This window comes from Acomys minous, assembly GCF_964271855.1.
Source record: "Acomys minous genome assembly, chromosome: 14".
Lineage (NCBI taxonomy): Eukaryota > Metazoa > Chordata > Mammalia > Rodentia > Muridae > Acomys > Acomys minous.
The window spans coordinates 13,269,682-13,291,670 of record NC_140496.1 but is presented as its reverse complement, the minus strand read 5'-3'; the positions used below and the strand labels follow the sequence as shown (position 1 = coordinate 13,291,670).

Genomic DNA, 21,989 nt, shown 5'->3' with positions numbered 1-21,989 from the left:
GGATGTGTAATGCAGGCCTGTTCTACATCGCATGGGAGCACGGGGGTGGGGTGGGGTTGGGGGAGGGAGGATGTCAAGATCATCTGGGGGCAGGCTCAGGGACGGGAGCACTACCTCCCTCCTCCTCCTCCTCCTCCTCCTCCTGGCTTTGTCAGCATTTCTCTAAGTGAGATGAGTCAAATGTTGATATTTTTACATATGCAAGACACTTGCAGTTTTCAACATGAGATGATAGAGAAACTTACAAAATAAGTTAAATCTATTTTACAAGAAGCTGCAGGTAGAGGGGCTTGGACAAGTGTAGTTTTGAAAGGCACATCTCTGTTATACCCCTTGTGTATCTCAAGAACAATTAGTTAAGACACGAGCTAGTTGCTCTTTTTACACTGTGGGCCCATGGTTCCCTAAATAAGTTGGGGCTCTGCTGATTTTACTATTTGGTGGATTTTCTTACGGTTTTGTATAAATGACTCCTAGATAGCGAGAATACAAAGTAGAAGGCCACGTGGACCAGGAACTCGATGTCTTTGTCCAGTACCATGGCCAACATCACTAAGCCATGGGGCATTTCCCTTCTCTTTCAAGCATGGATGTGACTCCAGACACTAATACAGGACCCTGAGAACTCAGGGCTGTTGTACATGCTGAAAATGGCACACTGTCCCTTTCTGTCATTATAGGAGAGTTTAAAGTACTACTCTGTTGTGTGTGCTTATGTGTTCTTATATGGGTGGGTTCGTGTACACATGTGCACATGTGCATGTGGAGGCCAGAGGTCAAGGTTGGGTGTCTTCTTCAATTGCTTTTCACCTTATATTTAGGGATCAAGTTTCATAGAATCTGAGGCTAGGCCAGTACCTAAGCCTCAGCGATCCTGCTATCTCCACCTCCCAACACTGAGGTTATATGCATGTGTGGCTCTTTTACATGGGTTGTGGGGAGTCAGGGCCAGGTTTCCCTGCATATAGAGCAAGAGCTCTTATACACTGAGACATCTTTCCAGCCCCAAAGATGCTGTGTAAGAGATCAGAAAGGTGGCTCACTTGGTGAAGTGTTTGCTGTGCAAACATGAAGACCTGAGTTCGGATCTCCAGACCCATGTGAGAAGCTTCACTCAGCAGCAGGAGTCTGGGATCCCAGGGCTTCTGCGCAGGCAGAGGCAGGGGTATCCCTGGGCTCTCTGGGCAGCCAGTCTACCCAATCAGTGAGCTCCAGGTTCCGAGAGAGACTTTGGCTCACAAATTCTTTAGGAGATTATTTGAGGAAGACACACAGCAACACACACACACACACACACACACACACACACAGCAAAGTCATGCTTTTTCAGCGTGGTCACTCTGGAACCCTTGCCGATTACTTCGTCCGCTTTCTCAAGCAAACCTTGAAAGGGATGAGATAAATGGGTTATAAAATCGAGGGTGCCTCATTTTTTAAATCCTTTGTTTTACTGAAAGTTTAGACTGTCCTATAAAACATGTGGGCTGGGGACGAGTGCAAAAGACTTCTTCAAGGACTTTTTTGCGTTGTCCCTCATGTTTCATGATGTTTCCCTCCCCCTCCCCCTACCCCACCCTTGGCATTGCATAAGTCTTTAGTTCTGTGTACGACTGGGTCTGCACTACCAGAGACGAAGTAAGGCGAATTCATTTTGTGCTCTAGAGAGATGTACGGAGTGCGGGCTCAGACTCTGCTGCCCTCTCCCTTGTGGGCAGCTAGGACCATCCAACTTTTTTACACTTGTACTTTCTAAAAATTTCCAGCAGGATTTCCCCCTGTTTAAACAGTGAGTGCAGCACCATGGAGGTCTGATGCTTGGAGCAAGGTGATGGTGAGGCCAGAGGCTACATCTTGCCTTTCCTAAGTTCCCTCTCTGGCAGTTCCAACAGGCAAGAGACTATACATGGGAAGCCGAGGGCAGCTTAGTAATAAAGAGAATGTTTGTGAAGGTCAAGTTAGGGTGTAGAGAAATGATAAAAGGAAGTGATTTTTCCAGGAAGGGGATGAGGTATCTGTCCTGAACTTGACCAAGAAGTGTCTGTATCAGATTCTTCAGGAAGTTGAGGGCTGTTAGCCAGAGAGGGCCACCAAGGGGCTGCAACTTTTGCTTGAGAGGCTCAGTTTACTGTCCTTGATACCCTCTCTCACCAGGATGTTCCGGGGGGTGGGGGTGGGGGGGATAAACAACACTCACTACCACTCCTGTTGAGAGGGAATCGTTGACGCTGGTGTTCCTGTTAGCCAGCTGTCTTAGGCATGGAGCAGGGGACCCAAGGATGAAGAGTAGATGGTTAGGAAAATGCTAGATTCCAGCGTAGCAATTGGGGTAGTTTCTTCCGAAAGAGAAAGAGAGGCCTCTCTGTGACCTCCTCCTTGCTTGTCATCCCTCAGCTGCACTTTGGTACCCATTGCAAGAGCAGAGTGCTGATCCAAGGGTACCACTTTATTGTTGTCTCAAAGGAACCGGACAAGGCAGATGCACCTGTTTCTTTCCAAGTGTGGTGAAAGGATTTCATTTTGAACCATTATCAAGCCCCAAGGAGACTTGAAAGATGGAGACAGGAAGCAGTTGCAGCAAGCACAATGATTCTAGGACCCACCCAACCTGTAGAACCAGTGATGACCTCTAGGGAACCCAAGTTAGCAGAATTATCAGGATGCTTGGGCTTCGGTAGATACTGGACCCCCTTTATCTCTTTCACGTTTATAACAAACGGAGAGACGTTCCGTATTGCCCGGCAGTGTCCATCTTTATTGTTTCTGTGTCTCAAAAAATGCTACTTACACCTGAAGGCCTTGATTTTAGTTGTCTGGGTTCAGTCATAAGCCAGATACTTTATGCTCCACATATGTCCATCATAGTGTCCTCTGCTTCCCTGGATCCCTGAAATAAAGTGACCCCAGTGCCATTGGGAAGCCCTGCACCACACCACCACAGCAGCCCCGTGGCTGTCCCTGGGCCACCTGGCCCTCACCTGTTGCCTGAATGGGGCTCCTTGCCCACAGCTATAGTGTGGCTCCATCCTTTGTCAAGTGTGAGGACAGTGTGTTTACCTCTCACAGAGAAACTGAAACAAGAAACAAAGAGAAAGATCACCAGTTAGAGATAAGCAATGAAACTGAGAGGTACCACAGAGTTGGGCTTCTGACAGAAACCACTTGCAATCAGGAAGCTGCCCAAAAGGGAGGCTGAGGCAGCAGGTGTGTGGAGGAGAAGTTGAGATGCTGAGAGGAAAGAGAGCTCAGACCAAGTGCATCCATCCACTTGCCCCTTCTTCCCATGAAGCCTCATTGCACGTTGGTTCTCAGCCATGGGCCCCATGGCACCCCTCCATGGGCCTCTGGACGACCTGGTTCTGGGCACGCAGTCAAGGTTTAGCTCCGGTGGATTTCTAGAATCCTGAGACACTAAAGGTCCACAGCTGTGTTATTGCAGACTCAGTGGCTTGCATTTTATCAACACAAACCTGCACATCACACTGACAACGGCTCTTTGTTAATACCGGGGAGCCCCAAAAGCCCCAGTGGAATTCTGGCACCACCCAAGTTGTAAGACACTTCAGTGAGCAGGCCAGAATGCTGCAAAAATGAAATGAAAGAAAAATATACAAAGAAGAAAGGAGGAGGAAGGGGGGAGAGAAAGAGAGAGAGAGACAGAGAGAGAGAGAGAGAGAGAGAGAGATGGAAGAGAAAGGTGAGAAGAAAGAGAGGGAAAGAGGAAGAAAGAGAAAAGGAAGGACCACTTGGTGGCACAGCCCAGGATTCCTCTATAATCTCAATGTACCTCTGCTGAAGTCTTTCTGGACCATTTTCTCTATGTTCACTTGGCATCTATTAAACAAACAAGTGTGGGGTTGACGCCAGCCAAACAAACCAACAAAAACAGAAGACAAATACCATGTGAGTGGTTTTCTCTTAAAAGACGGAGGTGTCACTCTGAATAAGAGAGATACATCTCCAGAGGGAGCTTGTCTCTAGACCAGAAACCTGGGCAGGACGACATGTTTACAGCTTGGCTATTTTGTTAGATTTCTAAAGTGACTTTGAACAGAGAAGGGTGCTCTGGGGGGACAAGCAAAAACTTGCAGCCCTCAACTAGATTCCCAAAGAGGAGACTTTAGTGATGGAAAAGTGAAGGGAGGTGGTGCTGGGTGAGGTCGTGGTGATGATTGAAGCCAAAGTCATAGAGAAAGTCGGAAGAGTCCTAACCACTGTCTAAGCAATGTCTTGGCTTGACTTCCATCCCTGCCACTTCTCGTGATGTAAGGTAGTAGATATGGATTAAAGAGCCTGTCTCAAAGCAAGGATCCTCCACCTACCCTCTTCTTCCTCCTCGTACAGCCTCAGTTTCCTTCTCTGCAAACTGTAAACTGTGGGTCAGCACCCCTGAGTGGTGGCAAGAAAATCCAGCAAGCTTGAGATCTTGGGTCCCTCCAATGGGATGAACACATGGCCTCATTCCTGGGAGCATTCTGCAGACTTCAGCTGTAATGGTCATGTCTGCCTGCCCTCCTGTCACCACATGGGACCTCACGAACATGGACATGTTCACATGGGGCCCCAAAACCTTTCATTGTTCTTACATAATAATGACAGTCCTTTCAGTACTCCTTAGTGGATGCTTGTGTGTGTGTGTGTGTGTGTGTGTGTGTACATTTGCATGTGTGTGCACATAATGTAACCCATTGCTTGTCTCATTGCAGGGACACAATACCTAACGAAAGTAACTTGAAGAAGGGACCGTTTATTTATTTTGTCTCACAGGTTAAGGGCACAGTGCCTGTAAGGTGAGGAAGCAGTTGGGGCAGACACGTCAACGGAAAACAGAGTGACTTGCTTTCTCCTTTTAATTCTGATCAGGGATTCCCAGCCCATGGAAGAGTGTTACCCGCTGCCTCCAGATGATTCTAGACCCCCTAGGCTAATAATACTAGCATCATCCTTACCTTGAAGGGTTTTCTTTCCCCTGAAACTCAGGTGCCCTGAGCATGTTAGATATTGATGACTGAGTGGTAAAAAGGCCCATCTTTTATTGAGATCTCCACAGTGAGCAAAGACTGTGGGTGCTGGCCCTCGATTTGGAAGATGTTGGTATTCTTGCTCTTACACACCTTTGCTCTCTCTGTTTCCTGCAAGGCCAGCTCCCTTGTCCTCAGTGTAGTGTTCTTTGCAGTGACAGTAGCCCACCACAGCCCTCATGGTGTCCAGTTTTAAGGTCTTTGTGCAAGGGCTGAGGCTTTTCTGTGTACCTTCCTGGCACTTTTATTATCTGCCTGCTCTTCTTGTCCATTTCCCCTCTTCCCTAAAAGTGAAGGTCGACCTCCTCCCCCACTACACACACACACACACACACACACACACACACACACACACACACACACAAGCTAGTGTCAGAAGGGGTTGATGCCACAGTTTACACTTGGGTTGGCTGCTCTTTGACTTTGTGAGTCTTGCTGGTCTGCATTTCCTGAAGCTGCTGGGAGTTCTGATTCCTAGCCCTAGGCAGATCTTCAACATCCCATGGGCCTTTGACCAAAGACTTTCCCTTTTCTGGGATGGGAATGCTCTTGAACTTCAAAATATGCGGGCGACTATCAGGTGAGGAGTGCATGAGAAGCCAGTCTGAGCAGAGGGGCCAACCCTAATGGTTTGTGGGAAAGAGAGGGAGCGGGAGGGGAGAGAGAGCACTCCATGCCCTCTTACTTCGCTGCACCTTCCTGGATCCTAAACTTAAGGATTGCATGCTCCAGGAGCTTTTTGTCATTGTTCATACAGCTCAACAGTCAAAGTACCACAGCCTTAAACACATAGAACCTAGCAGACCTCCATCCCTGCATCTCTGTCCACAGTCATAGCCTAAAGCAATAGGAACACTTGGGAACTCTGTGTGTGTGTGTGTGTGTGTGTGTGTGTGTGTGTGTGTGTGTGCGCAAGTTGATGAGCACATTTAATTTTCCTCTGTCAGAAGAAAGATTTAATTACCATTTGTTCCCTACCCCTTCCTATCCTTCTGTCCTAATCCCTGGATGGAAGCTGGTCCATGGTAGCCAGAAAGCTAACCGAGGGTTGGCTCAACAGAAAGATGGCCTCATAAATACTAGCAGGAAGGTGCAAGATGGAGCAGCCTGCCAGGGCCCTCTCTCCCCAAGGGAAGTTTCTGCCGCACTCTCCTTTAGCTACAGAAATAGCCCTGGGCATGGCTGGCTGCTACATTGGCTTTCTCCCCAAACCTTATAAGTAGGCAATCAGGGTTTAACGACCCAAAAATTTCCAATTTTTTAGTTTATAAAAAATATATGCATATAATTTTTACTTCAGTTAGAGGCTTATCTTTAAAAAATAAAAATAAAAATGATGCCATGACTCCCCACCCCTTCACTTTCCAATGAGGAAAACCAGACTATTTATGCTGCGTTTTAGGCTTTTTTTTTTCATATATAATTTTTCATATAAATGCACATTTTCCCCTTCTTTCGGGGCGGAAATTTAACTTTTGTGGAAATGTGATGTGTGTTTAAATTACCAATTTCATAGGCAATATGTCTGATAATTGCGTAGAGATACCGAGTTAACTTGTAGCAATGAGTTTACGTGACAAAGGGACATCAGTTTGTTTGCGGTAAGCAGAGGATAAGGGAGGCGGAAACTTTACTATTTAGGGAGGTGTGGGGTTGGGGGGGGTGTTGGGGAAGGGAGGCCATGAAATTGCTTTTTATAATTAAAAAGGGAATCTCGGATGTTTTATATCTTGAATATTTACAATAAAACCTTTAAGTGCTTGTCAAGAGGGTAATGTGTCATTAACTGGGGACTCTGCCGCACCTCTCCTCTTGGACATGACAGTGCCGTAGGATAAGAGAAGAGTAATTATAGTTCGGCCATGCTGCCAGGTGTGATAAATGACTAATCAGTAGGCGGGAACCGCGCGTCTCAAAGGAGGACTATTACAGTGTTATCAGCTGCAGGCCTGGGTGTACGGGCCCTCCAACAGGGATGGGGACAGGACCTTGCTCCCTGCTCGCCTTGGCACTCGGCTCCTGAGTGAGCCTGTGCCTCTTAGTTTTGTCACCAGTGGCTTTGTGCGGCTGCCACCAGTGGGGAGAGAAACACACAGGGGCTTCCAGCAATGTGCCTCCTGTTAATATTCATATAACACGCTTGCCAGTGTGGTGCGAGGTGGCTCTTCCCCAGGGCGGGGATGGCTTTGACGGCATAAGAACCTGCCAGCAGCCCAAAGTCCACAGTGGAGCCAGCTGGCCTCTTGTGTTCCTCTCATGTCTGATGGACACAGACATTACTGAAGTTGTATTTGACTGCTTCTCACGTGCCAACAGTCAAGCACTGTCTCCTGAGCGAGCTGGCAGCTTGGCCCTGTCCCTGAGAATATGGGGTGGTGGCACTATGGTGACCTCTAGACATTGGTCCTGAAATTCTTCGACTCTGCTCAAAACAGATCCCCGCTTTGGACTTGATTTATTTGCCTGGTATGATTGGGAAGTGTTTCCTAATGATGCAGGGTAAAGTGCAGGAGGTGGGGGGCTCCTCAGAGCCTTTTCAGACAAGCTGCGCTCTGTCCATCCTTCCCATCAGCCTCTTGTTCTTCCCTCCCAGCGAGCTGAAAGGTGGCCCCTGACTGGCAGCCCCATTCAGAAACGGACATCCGAATATGAGGAAGTGCCTCCCCCAGGGAGGGGGGGGGGCATAAGTTTTTTTGAGATAGGACAGCACTTTTAATACAAAGGTTATATGTGTGTGTGTGTGTGTGTGTGTGTGTGTGTGTGTGTGTGTGTGTGTGTGTATAAAGTCTACATTTTTATCAGTTGACATATTTTAACAGGGAGCCCTGACTGAAGTCACAAAAATTACGACTCCGGCACCTAGCTACTTATCTGACAAACACGAGGCCAGTGCTCTTGCTTGCATCGCTGAGATCAGATTTCAGAAAGGAGAAAAAAAAAATGAATGCGCAGAGTGAGGCGTTGCTTTGTGTGCAGATAACCTTGCAGGCGCGAACTCCCAAACCAGAATAAAAGAACCCTCCATGAAATAATGGGCCCGGAAGCCCAATCGCGTCACACTGTAATAGGCAGTGGGGGGCGGAATCAAAAGGGGGAAAAACTCATTTCATCTCAGTTAATGGCAGGGAGACGCAGGCAGAGAAGGACTTTCACTGGTGCGACAAAGACCGGGGTTTCTCCGTGGTCATGCAACATTTGCGCTTATACTGGGACTCCTTTCAGAAGCCGAAAAGCCATTATTATAATGTGAAAAAGATGGAAAGAAATACTCCCTTCTGGACACTGGAAGGGCAGATGAGGTGCAGAGCTTTTTCTTTTCTTCGGCCCCTCTCCTTTTCCTTACTGCACAATGTACTCAGAAAGCTTCCTGGTGCCCCCCTCCACCCACCCAGTAAAAGAGGGTGAAGGATGCCAAGGCGTCCGCTGTGCCCTTAGATAAACAGTGCATCTTGGCTCTGCACCTCCTTTTGTGACTTAGCTGCCTGAGAAGTAGCACAAATGCTTTCCGACCTGAGATCCACTTGGCTCGCATTATTTCCAAATCGCAGGCTCTACTGCAGGTGCCTGGTCCTGTCTCTGAGGGTTTAGCAGAGGACAAGGGTCCCTGGCTGTGTCTACCCACTTTCCTGCCTAGCCTACCATTGTGGCAGATGTGTGGGGAGCACTTTCCAGTGGGCAGGGCACAGACTGGGAAGAAGAAAAGAAAGCTCCTCATTTTGTACTTTGCTCACTCTTTCCTTTCCTTTCCTTCCTGTCATTGCTTCCTTTTTCTTTCTTTCTCCTTTTTCCTCAGCCGTGATAAAGAATGGCTGTCCACTGTGCCAGTTGGTAAAAGCGGAGCTCTTTTGAAAAGTCCAGAGTTGAAAGTTGGGACTTGGGGGCTGAAAATGTACTTCTTTTAGAACTACAAGATAAATATGGTTATCTAGTGCCATGAAAAGAAGGCAGAGCGGTTTGGGGGTGGGTTGAGGAGAAGGGAGTGAGGAACGGGGGATGAGGAAACTGGAGAAGGAAAAATGCCTTGCAGAGTGGCTTGTCCTCACAGGGGCGATGGGGACAGAGAGATGGCACACACAGCCAGCATTTGATTCTCAGGCCTGGCTAAGTGTGAAGAACACCAGTGACGGTCTAGTTGTCAATAAATCACTATAAAAATGTTTATGGACCCTGCAATTTACTGTCTTTTAAATGCAAATTGAGAGGGGGCACCATTGCCAGTGTAAAGGAGACCCACCCATGGTGGCCTAAGGGGATTAGAAAATGCCAGCCATAGATTTTTGTAGATGGTGCGACCTCAAATGGGGCCATTTCAGAGTGATTTTTGCATCCGTGTGCCTGTGACGGCTCTGATACTTTATTAAGGGTATTTCTGCATCTGGAAGGGAGGTGGAAGCCAGCATGGAGTTAAACCTCGGCTGGCAAAGGGAGGATGTTTTCACTTCTCAGGAGGAAGAGGGTGACTCAAAAAGCCAGATCTCAAAAGTTATTTTGGCAAAATGCAAATCCTTCTATGGAAGTCATCTCAGACGTAGATTTTTTTCTTTTTCTTTTCTTCTTCTTCTTCTTCTTCTTCTTCTTCTTCTTCTTCTTCTTCTTCTTCTTCTTCTTCTTCTTCTTCTTCTTCTTCTTCTTCTTTTTTTAAACCGAGCCTCATCTTCCTTGCATAGAATCTGCATTTGGAAATATCGAGGATGAGATAACCTTGAAAACAGCAGAACCGAGCCAGGCTCCTTTGCAGCAGCCGAGTGCACCACGGAAGGTGGATTCTGCTTTGTGGAGGTTATTTCTACTACCTCATAAAGCAGCTGGCAGAACAGAGAAGCCTCTGCTCTGCTCTGGGTCACAGTTCTGTCTCCTGCCAGGCTCACCTAGTTTGGCTCAATTTTTCTTTATACTTGACCCCCAACTTGTGCAAAGTGGTCTGAATGAGTTGCAATAGGCAGATGCATGGCTGAAGTGTTTAGCCTAAAGCCGGACCCATGGACAAGCAGCCTGAATCCCTGGCTCTTCTCTCTCACCATGCCTTTACAGGGCAAGGGGCATTATGAGATGGTGTCCTCCAAATGTGTGGAGACAGTTTGGGAAACACAAACGAATACGGAGAAGGAAAGCCCGTAGTCCTCCGAAACAGGCCATGTTGCAGTTTTCCTGTCTGCCTCCCCCGCTACTTCCCACCTGCCTCTGATGGGAAACACCCCAAGTCGGTACCGTTTATAGAATCACGGCTCACAAACTATTTCCCCATCCTACAACACATGTGCCATAAATGCTGCCGAGCCGCATCCTCATTTGCTGTTGAAAAAAAAAAAAAGAGAGAGAGAGAGACTGCACATTTTGCTTGTTTTCAAACACAAGCTCCTCTCTGTACCTTGGAGGGCGAAGCAAAGATCTGTTCTCCCTGGCAGCTCCTCGCTGAAATGCGCATCCCTGGCAAGCCCTGTCTGCTGATAGTGCCGTCAGAGCAGGCTGTCAGATTCCGAAGCATTCCACCATCTGCTTTAACAATCTAATGCTCCTCCATGTAGACATATGTTCAAGTGGCTTGTGAGCTTGTGGTGAGGGGCTCCTGCTATGCTGAGGAGGCGGAGGAGGAGGTGGGGGAGGAGGCTGGAAAGGATGCCTCGGCAGCAGGCCGCTAAAACCAACTAAAGTAAAATGTTAAATGCTTCTAAAATGAATGTTCCTAGGAAGAACTTTCATACATAAAACTCTCTCTTAAAAACCCACCCTGGTATCAGCTTCATGACTATGTACCTGTTATGTGTATATAGCTAGTCAAAGAGACCTACGGAGTGGATTTTAATCCTCATCCTAGTGACAGCCTACAGATTTTTTAAAAAAAATCAGATCCACCAGTATCTCTATAGAGCCTTGTGTTCTCAGCTACCCTGAGATTTCAACTCTAGATTTTTGTGTTTTTTTTTTATCTAGTTGGGGGCTGTGAATAGAATCCAAGGTCTCATGCATGGTAGTCAATCCTCTCTCTCTCTCTCTCTCTCTCTCTCTCTCTCTCTCTCTCTCTCTCTCTCTCTCTCACACACACACACACACACACACACACTAATTTTATCGCCTTTGAACTCTTTCACATTTTTTTCCTTCTTAATTTTAACCTAAAAATAGTATGCATGCATGCATGCTTGTGGGCATGTGTGTGTGACACCGACTTGTATAAACCTATGTTATTAATCACACCAAGAAGCCAAATGTATGCTGGATGTGTACTCATTCCTTCCCCTCTGTTGTTACCCTAGAAGATGATGCTCGGGCAGACTTAAGGGAGGATAGCAACTGTAAAGGCCAACTGAAAATGGGCTGGGGACCGGAATAGATTTTCTATGCAGATTTCACGCTCCGTTCCTGGGAATGTCTGAACGTTTCGCAGGCGGATGTGGAGCCTCCAGAATTCTTGAAGAAAAATTGCACCATATGAGTAGAACAGGGGTTTTTCTGCTACTGCCTATACCTCCAAATATGCTTGAAGTGCACGTTTGCCCTCTTTTGTCCTATGGGCTAGCCTGTGCTTTCTACTTTAGAATTCGTCTTTAGTGAAATTGTCATTTTGTTGTTGTTGTTGTTGTTTGTTTGCTTGCTTATTTTTTACATTTCTTTCCTGGGGCCCAGAACAGAGCCTGCCATCTACACAGCTGGTGACCCATACATGTTTTGGGGGAGAAACTTGGGACTCTAAGAGTTTAAAGGCAAAGAAGAATTAACACAGACAGAAAGGAAAAAGAAGAATGCGCGACCATATCAGTATCTATTCTGAGTTCACGTCTGGGTTCTTCTACCTGGTGACCTGATGTTGGACAAGTTTGTAGATGTAGTCAAGCCACAGTTTCTCAGTATGTACAGTAGGTATGATATTGATAACATCATCATCATCATCATCACTTCCACCTAGAATTTTGGCAAAGAATTAGCTGACTTTGGTGAATGCAGCGATGTGGCCATCACAATACTCAGAAAGAATAAGTAACGAAGTTGTTATTTGACTTCAGTGTTCGGAGTCTTGGATGGGATGGAATGACTTTTGGAACACATCTGTCAGACCTTTAACCTTCAGATGCATCTTTGAAACCCTTCCCCATTGGCATCTCTGAAATGTGAACATTTCTGGAAGTCATCCTTAGCCAGGCAGGGATGATGGCAATCTTAGCCCTAGTCTGTGCATTATGAAAATAGGCAAAGGCCCTGCCAGGAAACTTGTAGGATGAGTAGCAATAGTTTAAGTCCAAGAAGAATGATTTCAGCATCTTCAGCCTCCTAGGAGCTAAGCGGTCACTGGAATATCAACTTAGACCCCTTAGTATGAAAAGTTCTATGGGCTGGGGCCTTTGATTCTGGAAGTGATAGTCAAAAATTCGCTGGCCTCACATATTTGCAAAATTCTTATTCTAAGAAAGACCACGTTTCTGGACCTGGCCGAGCAGGAGGCGCCATCATGGGTGTTGACATTCGTCACAACAAGGACCGAAAGGTTCAGCGCAAGGAGCCCAAGAGGCAGGATATTTACCTGTGGCCGCTAGGAAAGCTGTACAGGTTTCTGGTCAGGCACACCAACTCCACCTTCAATCAGGTTGTGCTGAAGAGGCTATTCATGAGTCGTACTAACCGGCCTTCTCTATCTCTGACATGAATGATCCAAAAGATGAAGCTTCTTGGCCAAGAAAACAAAACCACTGTGGTTGTGGGGACAGTCACAGATGATGTGAGGATCCCGGAAGTGCCCAAGCTGAAGGTGTGTGCACTGCGGGTGAGCAGCCTGGCCTGCAGTCACATCCTCAAGGCTGGGGGTAAGATCCTCACCTTCAACCAGCTGGCCCTGGAGTCTACCAAAGGCCGAGGCACCGTGCTCCTGTCTGGTCCTAGGAAGGGCTGAGAAGTGTACCACCATTTTGGCAAGGCCCCAGGGACCCCACACAGCCACAACAAACCCTATGTCTGCTCCAAGGGCCGGAAATTCGAGCGTGCCAGAGGCCGAAGGGCCAGCAGAGGCTACAAGAACTAACCCTGGATCTTACTGTTATTAAAAAGCTTTGGATGTTTAAAAGAAAGAAAGAAAGAAAGAAAGAAAGAAAGAAAGAAAGAAAGGAAGGAAGGAAGGAAGGAAGGAAGACAGAACACATCTCCGTGGCTCCCAATAGTTTTTTAAAAAGTAAATAAAAAAATTAAAATAAAACCATGCCTGCAGACACTTGGGCTTTGATGATTCAGAGATGCAGTTATTCTGGGGATAGAGGATGTTGAAGGTGGAGAAATTTTAGGAATGCCATAATCACTTTCTCCACACTCCTATTTTCACTTATATTTTTACTGTATGCATAAGAACTATCTGTAGCAAAACCTAAGTTCTCAGTCTAAAAGAGATATTGAGATAGGTATAAAGTACAAATGTTAAGTAATATAAAAGCATCTTTTCTTTCTTTCTTTCTTTCTTTCTTTCTTTCTTTCTTTCTTTCTTTCTTTCTTTCTGGTTTTTTGTTTTGTTTTGTTTTTGTCTGTGCAGGGACTAAAACCAGAGCCGTGTCTGTGCTGGGCAAGCATCCTACCACTGAGCTACATCCCCAGCTGTGTGGTTGACAAAAACTGTCAATCTGATAGTCTCTAGAATCACCTAGGAGACAAATTTCTAAGCATGTCCATGGTGGAGGATCTAGACTAGATTACTAACGTGGGAGGCTGCACCCTAAATATGGATAGCATCACTTCATGGGCTGCAGCCCCAGGCTTACCAAAACAAACAAGCAAAAAACAAAACAAACAAACAAACAAAACTGCGTAGCAGGCTTCATCTCTCTCTGCTTCCTGACTGGTGACGCAATGTGCCCCCCCCCTTCACATTTGTGCTGACATGGCTTCCGTGCCATAATGGACTTAAACTGTGAGTGAAATTGGACCCTCCCTCCTTATGTTGCTTCTTGTTTTAGCTCACAGTCATGAGAAGAGCAATGAGCTGGCCTTTACTTTGTAAGAGAGGATTTCACTATGTAGCCCAGGCTATCCTCTAACCTGTGATCCTCTTGCCTCTACTTCATATGCCAAATCTTGATCGGCAGCACCTTTCCCTCCCTTACAGCACAACAAAGCAGTGACATCTGTCATTGGACAGACTTAGGAAAGCCGAGTGTCTTACCCCTCAACTGCAATATTAAAATGGGTTGCGTTGCTTCTTCTGGCTTTGGAACAAGACAGGGACCTTTCCTATGGCTGACCTGACTCTCCAGGGTCTGCTCTCTGCTCACTTCATCAACCCCATTGGCTAGGCTCCCAGGCGTTTCTCAACAAGTCGTCACCAACACCGTGCCCTGCTTTTGCCTGTGATATTCCCTGTCTTGCTCCTAACCCTTTAGCTCCTATCGGTGGCATTCAGAATAACGGCTCCTCAAAAAGTCCATGTCACAACGCCCAGATCCCGTGAATGTCTTAAGTTACATAGCAAACAGGGAATTGAAGTTACAGATGTAACAGATTGCTCAGCAGCTGACCTTCAGCTTTGGAGAGCATCCCTGATGGCCTTCTGGGCCCATTGTTATTACCAGTTTCCTATGAAGGGCAACAGAGATGTCAACAATCACAGGGAATTGTTCAGGCAAAGGATTTGGTGGCAACTTTCAGCTCTGCAGATGGAGGGAGGGGCACAGGCTGAGACAGGCCAGTGAGTTCTAGAAGTGAAGAACGTCATGAGCCAACTTTTTCCTTATGCCTTCTAGGAGGAACCAGCTTTCTCGATATACATGGATTTAAGGATAAATTTAGACTTCTGATCTCCATAAATAAAAGAAGTAGAGTTGCTTTACGTGTCTAAGTTTGGACTTATTTGTTATAGCAGCAATGGCTGGCCAATACACTCGATAAAAGCCACTCTCTTGAAACTCTTTTCAGTCTTCTTCAGGCCCCCAGAGTACCATGTACCTATGATTCTTGGCACTGGCATTGGCTGTCCTGCCACACTTGTGTGAGGCAGGACACCTTAATCACCGCCTGTCTTCCCATTAAGTTTGGTCAGGAACAATGTATGACTCACTCTGATATTCCCAGGACCTCCCACTATCCAAGGGCCCAAGAGCAGCTCAGAGAGTATTTGTAGAATGAATAAATGCATGAAGGAGTCAATGAATACATTAATTAATTAATCTGTAGGAGAAAGAAGGGCAAGCAACCATCAACTTTAATTAAGTGCATATCCCATGTCCAGGGCCAGCAAGGGAGCCGCAGAATCCCAGGAACCAGAGCTGCCTGGAGACAATCTGGCAGCCTTGCCCTCTCTCCCAAGACAAAGGCCTCCTCCCCGCCCCTTCCATCCAAGCTACAAGGAGCTGCTCTCCTACCCACCCCCAAGCTCAGCAGGAGAGTCAGGCTGAATATTTCTTTAAGGGATACTGTTGAGGTTCTTCCGGGGGAGCAAAGGATTTGTAGCAAAACCCAGCGTGTAACTTGAGTGTTCTGTGTAGCCAGATATCGGTGCCAAGCTAAATTTGTGTGTGCAGCTTCTGTTTAAGGCAATTATATAGTGTATAATACCCAGTAGAGAAATTAAGTCCAAGTACATTTTGCCCACAGAGATTATCCTCTCAGTTGGATTTATTTTAAACAACTTTTGCCCCTTATACATTAAGACGCATGCAATAAATCACTTATGTAATAAACTGCAGTATATTACGTGGAAAAAAAAAAAGGAGCGAGTGGTGTGTGTGTCGGGGGGGGGGGCTGTGGCTTCCAGTCAAGCCAGACCTCAGGCATGAAGAGAGAGAAGGGGAGAGGATGTGGAAGGAGGGGATGAGCTGCACTGGAGGAGGTTGGAGAGGGTACAAATGGAAGCTTCTCCGTTGCGAGCCTCACGATGCTGCTGGAGGGAGCTGGTTATATAACCACCGCAGCAGTGGGGCTCTGGAGAAACTTCCCCAGCTTTTCCAGAGCCTCCTCCCAACTAATGCTCATTACCGGGATTTCAGAATTAGGCTGCAGGCTGGAGGAGGGGAGAGAGAAGACAGGGGTTTGCATTGAATCTGAGAAAACAGAGACCTGAGCTTGCGTTGAATCAGCTCTTGGGTGTTTAGCGGTGTCTTCCATGCAGACGATGAGAGACTGGTCTTCGTGGTAAACACCAATGATGATACTCTTGCTGGCAGAGGACAGTGTAAGAAAGCAGTGGAATTTTGTTTTATGAAATGTAACAAACATGTTCAGAGTCGGGTCACTGTGCTTCCGGAGTGTTCAGCACATACCATGCTATTCCTTGTGTATCTGAAATTCTGATTTCACCAGGCGTCTTCTGTTTTCATGTGCCAAATCCAGCAGCCTTCACCAGGGCAGACTCCAGTGATGAAAACAAGGGCACTATCAGAAGGCACTGTGTTTATTCCCATTTCTCAAAGGTGTAAACTGAGGGTTTTTTTTTAAAGCAGTACAAAAACTGCCCCCAAGTTCTCTCCATCTGGAAGGAAGAGAGGCAGGTTTCGTGCCCAGGCCCATCTGGCTCCCAAATGCTTCCTGGCAATCGCCAAGTTATACAACCAATTCTAGATGCGGATCTGAGAAATAACTTCATGGCGAGACTTTGCCAAGGAAGGCTGCCCCATCCCTGCTTCATGCAGGAATACATTGCAGCTCACAAATCAGTGCCGGTTAGATAGGAAAACCAATACTGCTCAGAAAAACCCGCTTGCAGACTTCCCGGCAGAAAGTCCCCGATTCACCATGGTGTGCCTGCCACGGGGTGGAGGCTCTCAGAACATTCAGCACCTAGGACTTTCTGCCGAAAGAACTTCCTTTCCGAGCCCTCAGAGGACAGGAGAGGAGCCGCTCTGATTTCCATGTGTGCCTTTCTCTAACTTTGAGAGCCCAATAAAACCCAGAGTGCTTGGTAAGAACCAGAGGCTGCTAAGCTGCTTGTAATTTATGATTTAGTGTCGCACGGTATAAAAATAGGCAGTGAAACTGAAAGGCAATCAAAGTCTATTGTCACAAGGAATGGGACGTGATCTGACATCCGCTGAGAGCCAGCTCTGTGCTGGGAGTGTAGTGTATACGGTTTCATTTTATCCCATCATCACTTCGGCCTAGCCCCTGTCATTTATCTGTCCCCGAGTGACAAAGTGCCCCACGTTCTGCTTGCAGGAAAAAAAAAACCCACTGTTTTATTAAATCCCATCATTTTGGGGTGGGGCAGGATCAAACTTTTTGGATATCGCTTGTCTTGTCTCATCTCTCAAGCTGTTGGTCATGGGTGAAGATCACCGGGTGACTGTTGGATGGGCTAGCCTACGGTTACTTTCCTCATTTATCCAGTGTCTTATGTGGAAGGGCAGAGTGAGTGGCTCAGTGGGGCTCCTGCATGGTGGTCTCAGAGAGGTTGAATCTTATGATAGTTGAGATGGCAAGGTCTTCTCTCTGACCTGACCATGAACATCACGGAATGTCACTTCCACTCACCGTAAGAGACACTTTTTGCCTTATTCTATTCCGTTAGTCACCCCGCGCACTCTGGCATAAAATGCAGGGCACAGAGACTCTACTTCCTAGTTAGAAGCATACTGAAGAGCCTTTGGCTTCATTTTGTGGCTCCCTGTGTGGCTGTGCCCTTCGTCACCCATCTCTCCGTAGCAGACAATTCCAAGAGACAAGGACTCCAGTTTTGTTTCATTTGTTCCCCGTGCTATCCCAGAATGTGTCAGTTAGCTTTTAGCTGCCGTCTTGGGATCAGGAAATGGAGGAGTGGAGCTGCTCACTTTAGGGAGGCCAGGAAGCAACAAGGCAGGGAGTGCTAAGATGGGGTCAGAGACAAGGTGTGTCCTTCAAAGTCATGTGCCCTAGTATCTATATGTCTCGCCCAAAGCAATCTAATCTAGCTTCTGTGCCTCCCCATAATATTGTCAAAATAAGAATCTATCAATGAACTAAACCAATGATTAGGCTGGAGCCATTATTGATCCGATCATTTTCCAAATCTCCACCCCTGGGTATTATATTGGGGCCATGCCTTCCATGCAAGAGCCAATTGAACAACACTTAATATCTCTATTATAACATAGCATTTACTTAAAACCACCATTAGCACACAGAAGTCTGAGACTTTGGGGCTCATTAGCAGATCAGTTAAAGTGTCAGGCCATACAAATTCATAAACCAGTACCCTGGATTCCTCTTCAAGAATTCCCGGGGTAACAGAGAATCCATTCATGTCTGCCAGTGCAACTCAACTCTTTCTCATTTTCCATTGGCCCAGGGGTGTAGGAACAGCGCTGAAAAGCACGTAGGGACAGACAAAGCTGTGGTTAAAGGCAGCCCTCCTTGGCATTTTCCCCATGCGGCCACCTTCCCCTAACACCAGGCTCTACTGGTTTCTATTAGAGCTCACAAGGCAAAGGATGCCATGTGCGGGTGAGCGTGGGTCAGCGTTCTGTTCTGATGGCTGCGGGCCCTCAGCCTGTGTGTTCCCCACCCCTCTTAAATATCCATTTGAATCCCATACATTGAGTTAGATCCACCCGACTTCTGTTTATACTGCTGCAAAGTGAGGAGTGCTTGGATTTTGGAAGTTTCGCCGGGAAGGTATTAAATGTGCTTTGAAAGTACTTGAAAGTCCAGCTGTGTGTGCTTTAGTTTTATATTTAGCCCTAAATTAGAGACTCCATATACCTCAAGTAATAAAAAGGCTCAGCGGGGACTCAGGTTTTCCTTACGTTGGCTGGCGCTGGGCACCAATGAGAGAATTTATTATTTATATTGGGGAGGGGTTTAATTTCACAGCTTAGTTTTGCCCTTTGTGGATGTTAAGGCTCCCCCTCCACACCCCCACACCACCTCCCTACCCCCGCCTTGGATTTCATAAAAGAATTGCTGTTTCACAATCACTTAGATTTCATCAAAGTTAAGGGGTATTGGAGGAGAAGCAGTACAAACTGCCCTTTGTTTTCCATCTGACCCTGGGAGGGGTCGGAGAGCTCAGCGAGGACAAGGGCCGCCTTGCTGTTGCCATTGCCCATCCTTGGCGTTGAATACTCTATCACCTCGTTCTCTGCTTTCCTAAGCCATGCCCAGCTCAAAGACCACGGCTCCTTGCTGCTCACTGGGTAGAGCTGGAACCCACCCTTCCTTAGACCCACTCACTGCCTACCCTGGGAGCCAGGTCCCGGGAACAGCCAGGAGCTGGTAGGACGGTGGCAGGTACTGAGTGTCCTGTGGCTGCCACAACACAGGGTCATGTACTAGGCGACTCAACACAGCACGCGGTATTCTTTCATAGACTTAGAGGCTACATGCTGCAGTTGAGAGAAGTAACCTAAGCCGTACTTTCATGGAAAGTTCTGGAGCAGATTCCACCTTCGTCTGGGCAAGGACTGTTTAGCCTTTCCTGACCATCCATGCGCTTCAGACCTTAAGCTATACTCCATAAGCCTGTGTGTCGGGATCAGGAGCTGCAGTCTTTTGACATAATAACCTTATCTCATCTCAACTGATTATATCACAAAGACCCCATTTCCGAATGACATCACAGTCTGAAGTGCTATCCAGGCAGAGAGAGAAACTTTTCCATGGGACTCTCTATCCAGCCCATACCGCCCGTGAGTTCTAAGCATCCAGCTAGAACATAGCTCAGGCTAAGAGAAAAAAAATCAACCTATGGCAAACTTGGGTAAGCTAAGAGGACCACTGTGCACACAGAAGATACTCATTTACTCTTTACCCAGTGGGTCTGCCTGAGGGGTAAGGGACATCTGTCTACCTCTTCCAGTGGACAGTGGCTGTGCTATCTGATGAGGTAGGTTCGGTCCTAGATTGTGACAGTATTAGTTGGTAAGTTGATAGGGCTGGAACCAATGACCTGAGAGATGGGCCTATGAGCATACCTATGGGGGTGGTTATCTTATGATGATCGGGGAAGACCTGCCCACTTTAGGCATCACCACTCTCTGACTTGAATCCTGGACTGCTGCATAGGAGAAGGGCTGAGTGGATGCATGCATTCCTTGTTCTCTTCTGACTGGGCATGGAACGTGACCAACAGCTTTAAGCTCTTGCCATCTTGACTCCCCTGCCATGATGGAAGGGAATCTGAAATTTTGACCCAAATCCGTCTTTTCTCTCTTAAGTTCCTTTTGTCAGGGTATTTGATCATAAGGACAGGAAAAAGAAAGTAAGGCATGGGTCCAGTTGGGTGGGGAGGGAGGACGCAGGGTGCAGTGGGAAAGAGTGTTGAAGCTTAATTTCATTCACAGCTCAACGGGACACAGAAGGGATGTGAGGATGGGTCTGGGACAAGGGGGGGCTAGGTTAGGTTGGCTCAACAGTGCCTTTCCTTCCCTGGAGGTAAGCCAGCACTGAGGAACACAGCATGTGTTGAACTCCAGCTGCCCTTTCCTTTAGATCCTTTCACCCCTGCTCCACAGAGAGTCTCTTCCCTAGTCAGTGCCGGACTCAGCCATTCTGTAAGCCCTGCTCAAGGCAGACACCAAAACACACCAGCAGCCTTCTGTACAACACTCTTTGCCCTGTCTCTTGTTTCAGACCCTCTCCTGTCTTGAACCCCCTGGGCTCAGAATCACTGTGTGCTGTGTGCCTATGGGGGAACAGAGGGGACGGACACTTCAGCTCAGGCTTTGGGGGAGGATTTTTTTCTGGCATCTTTGCATGGGAGTGAGAGTGGAAATCTCTCACTTCAAATAAAGCCAGATTGCCCATCCTTGTGGGCCCTGATCTAGAGTCAGGCTGTGCTGGGGAATGCACCTGGTCTCTGCTCACCCCCAATAACTCTCTCATCTTCTCTGGAGTTAGCTCAGTGTTTTCTTCCTCCTTGTCTGTGAGCTCTTCTGGAATCATGACCAAGCAACAAATTCGAGGCTCAAACATCGGTGACCCAACCCAAGACAATCCATACTATCCTATAGCCAGTCAGGACTTGGCACTGTCATCCCACTCACCCACTCACCAAGGGTTAAATCTTGTCCCAACACCCGAGGTCTCCCTGGAGCTGGGCTCCTGTCTCAGGGAAGTGTTAATGAACCTAGCAACTTGGGGGAACCAATCTGAAGTCAGCTGGGAGCTTCCAGAAGCAAAGCAACTGCGAGTTCATTTGTTACATTTATTATCTCATTGCTTTCTCTTTGTTTTGCTCAAATAGACTCCTGCCTAGGAAGGCTGCTCCTACCAGACTCCTCTTTTCAGTTGTTCAGTGGCCCCCTCTCTCTCAGGTGTTTGTAATCACAGGGTTTCATTTGCTTTCTGCGTCTTGTAACTAATAAGATCATAGAGGCATCCCCCCTCCCCCAGAGGAGGCTCCACTCACTCTATTTTTTTTTCTTCTTTCTCTTGTCCTTTTTGTCAGCTGGCATACGACATGCTTCCCAGGCAGTAATTTAGAGACTGTCAGTTTCTGAGAGGCACTGGGGAGCTGAGCCATCTTCTACGTTTCCTCCTTTCCTCGCTTGAGCCTGACTTGGGTCTGTGTGCTGGCAGGGACCAAGAGCCAGCTCTGGGAAGGCATCTTGCTATTTAAGGAAAGGCCTGGTTTTTGTCATGTTTGAAAGCTTTTCAACGGCTTGCTGGGATGGGTTGGGATGGGATCGTAGGAGGGGTGGTTACAACACATCAGGTGGAGCACATTGTGCCCAGATTTTGATTTTATATCAAACTATACTTTCCTGGGGAGTGTCCATCCCACACCAGGGCACGGACACGCTATTGATGTTTTCCTGTTTTCTACTGTCCCTGAATGGAAAAACACTTTGGAGCCTTTAAATTTTCTCAAGATGTCTGTGTTTTCTGGTGTCATCCGCTCAATTTTCCATGGTATGAAAATGTAAACGTGGCTGCATTTGGTTCAAGCAACTTCAGCAGTTGCTACAAAGCTAAGATTTTTTTTTTTTTTGAGTATGGAGAATCCTGTTTTTACCTGGGGCATTACCAGACCTAACCAATACAACCCAACCCAATCCCCATTGCTGCTTTTGAACATCCACCAAATTCTCC

General features: G+C 47.1%; 1 protein-coding gene and 1 pseudogene across 3 annotated transcripts in view; both read left to right on the top strand.

The window, feature by feature from the left end:
• Positions 1-21,989, top strand: part of WWOX (WW domain containing oxidoreductase) — a 918,103-nt gene that overhangs the window by 714,075 nt on the left and 182,039 nt on the right. The gene's annotated exons all lie outside the window — the stretch shown is intronic.
• LOC311583645 (large ribosomal subunit protein eL18-like) lies at positions 12,340-13,300 on the top strand (annotated as a pseudogene). Its single transcript has one exon. The product of its transcript is annotated as a large ribosomal subunit protein eL18-like (transcript).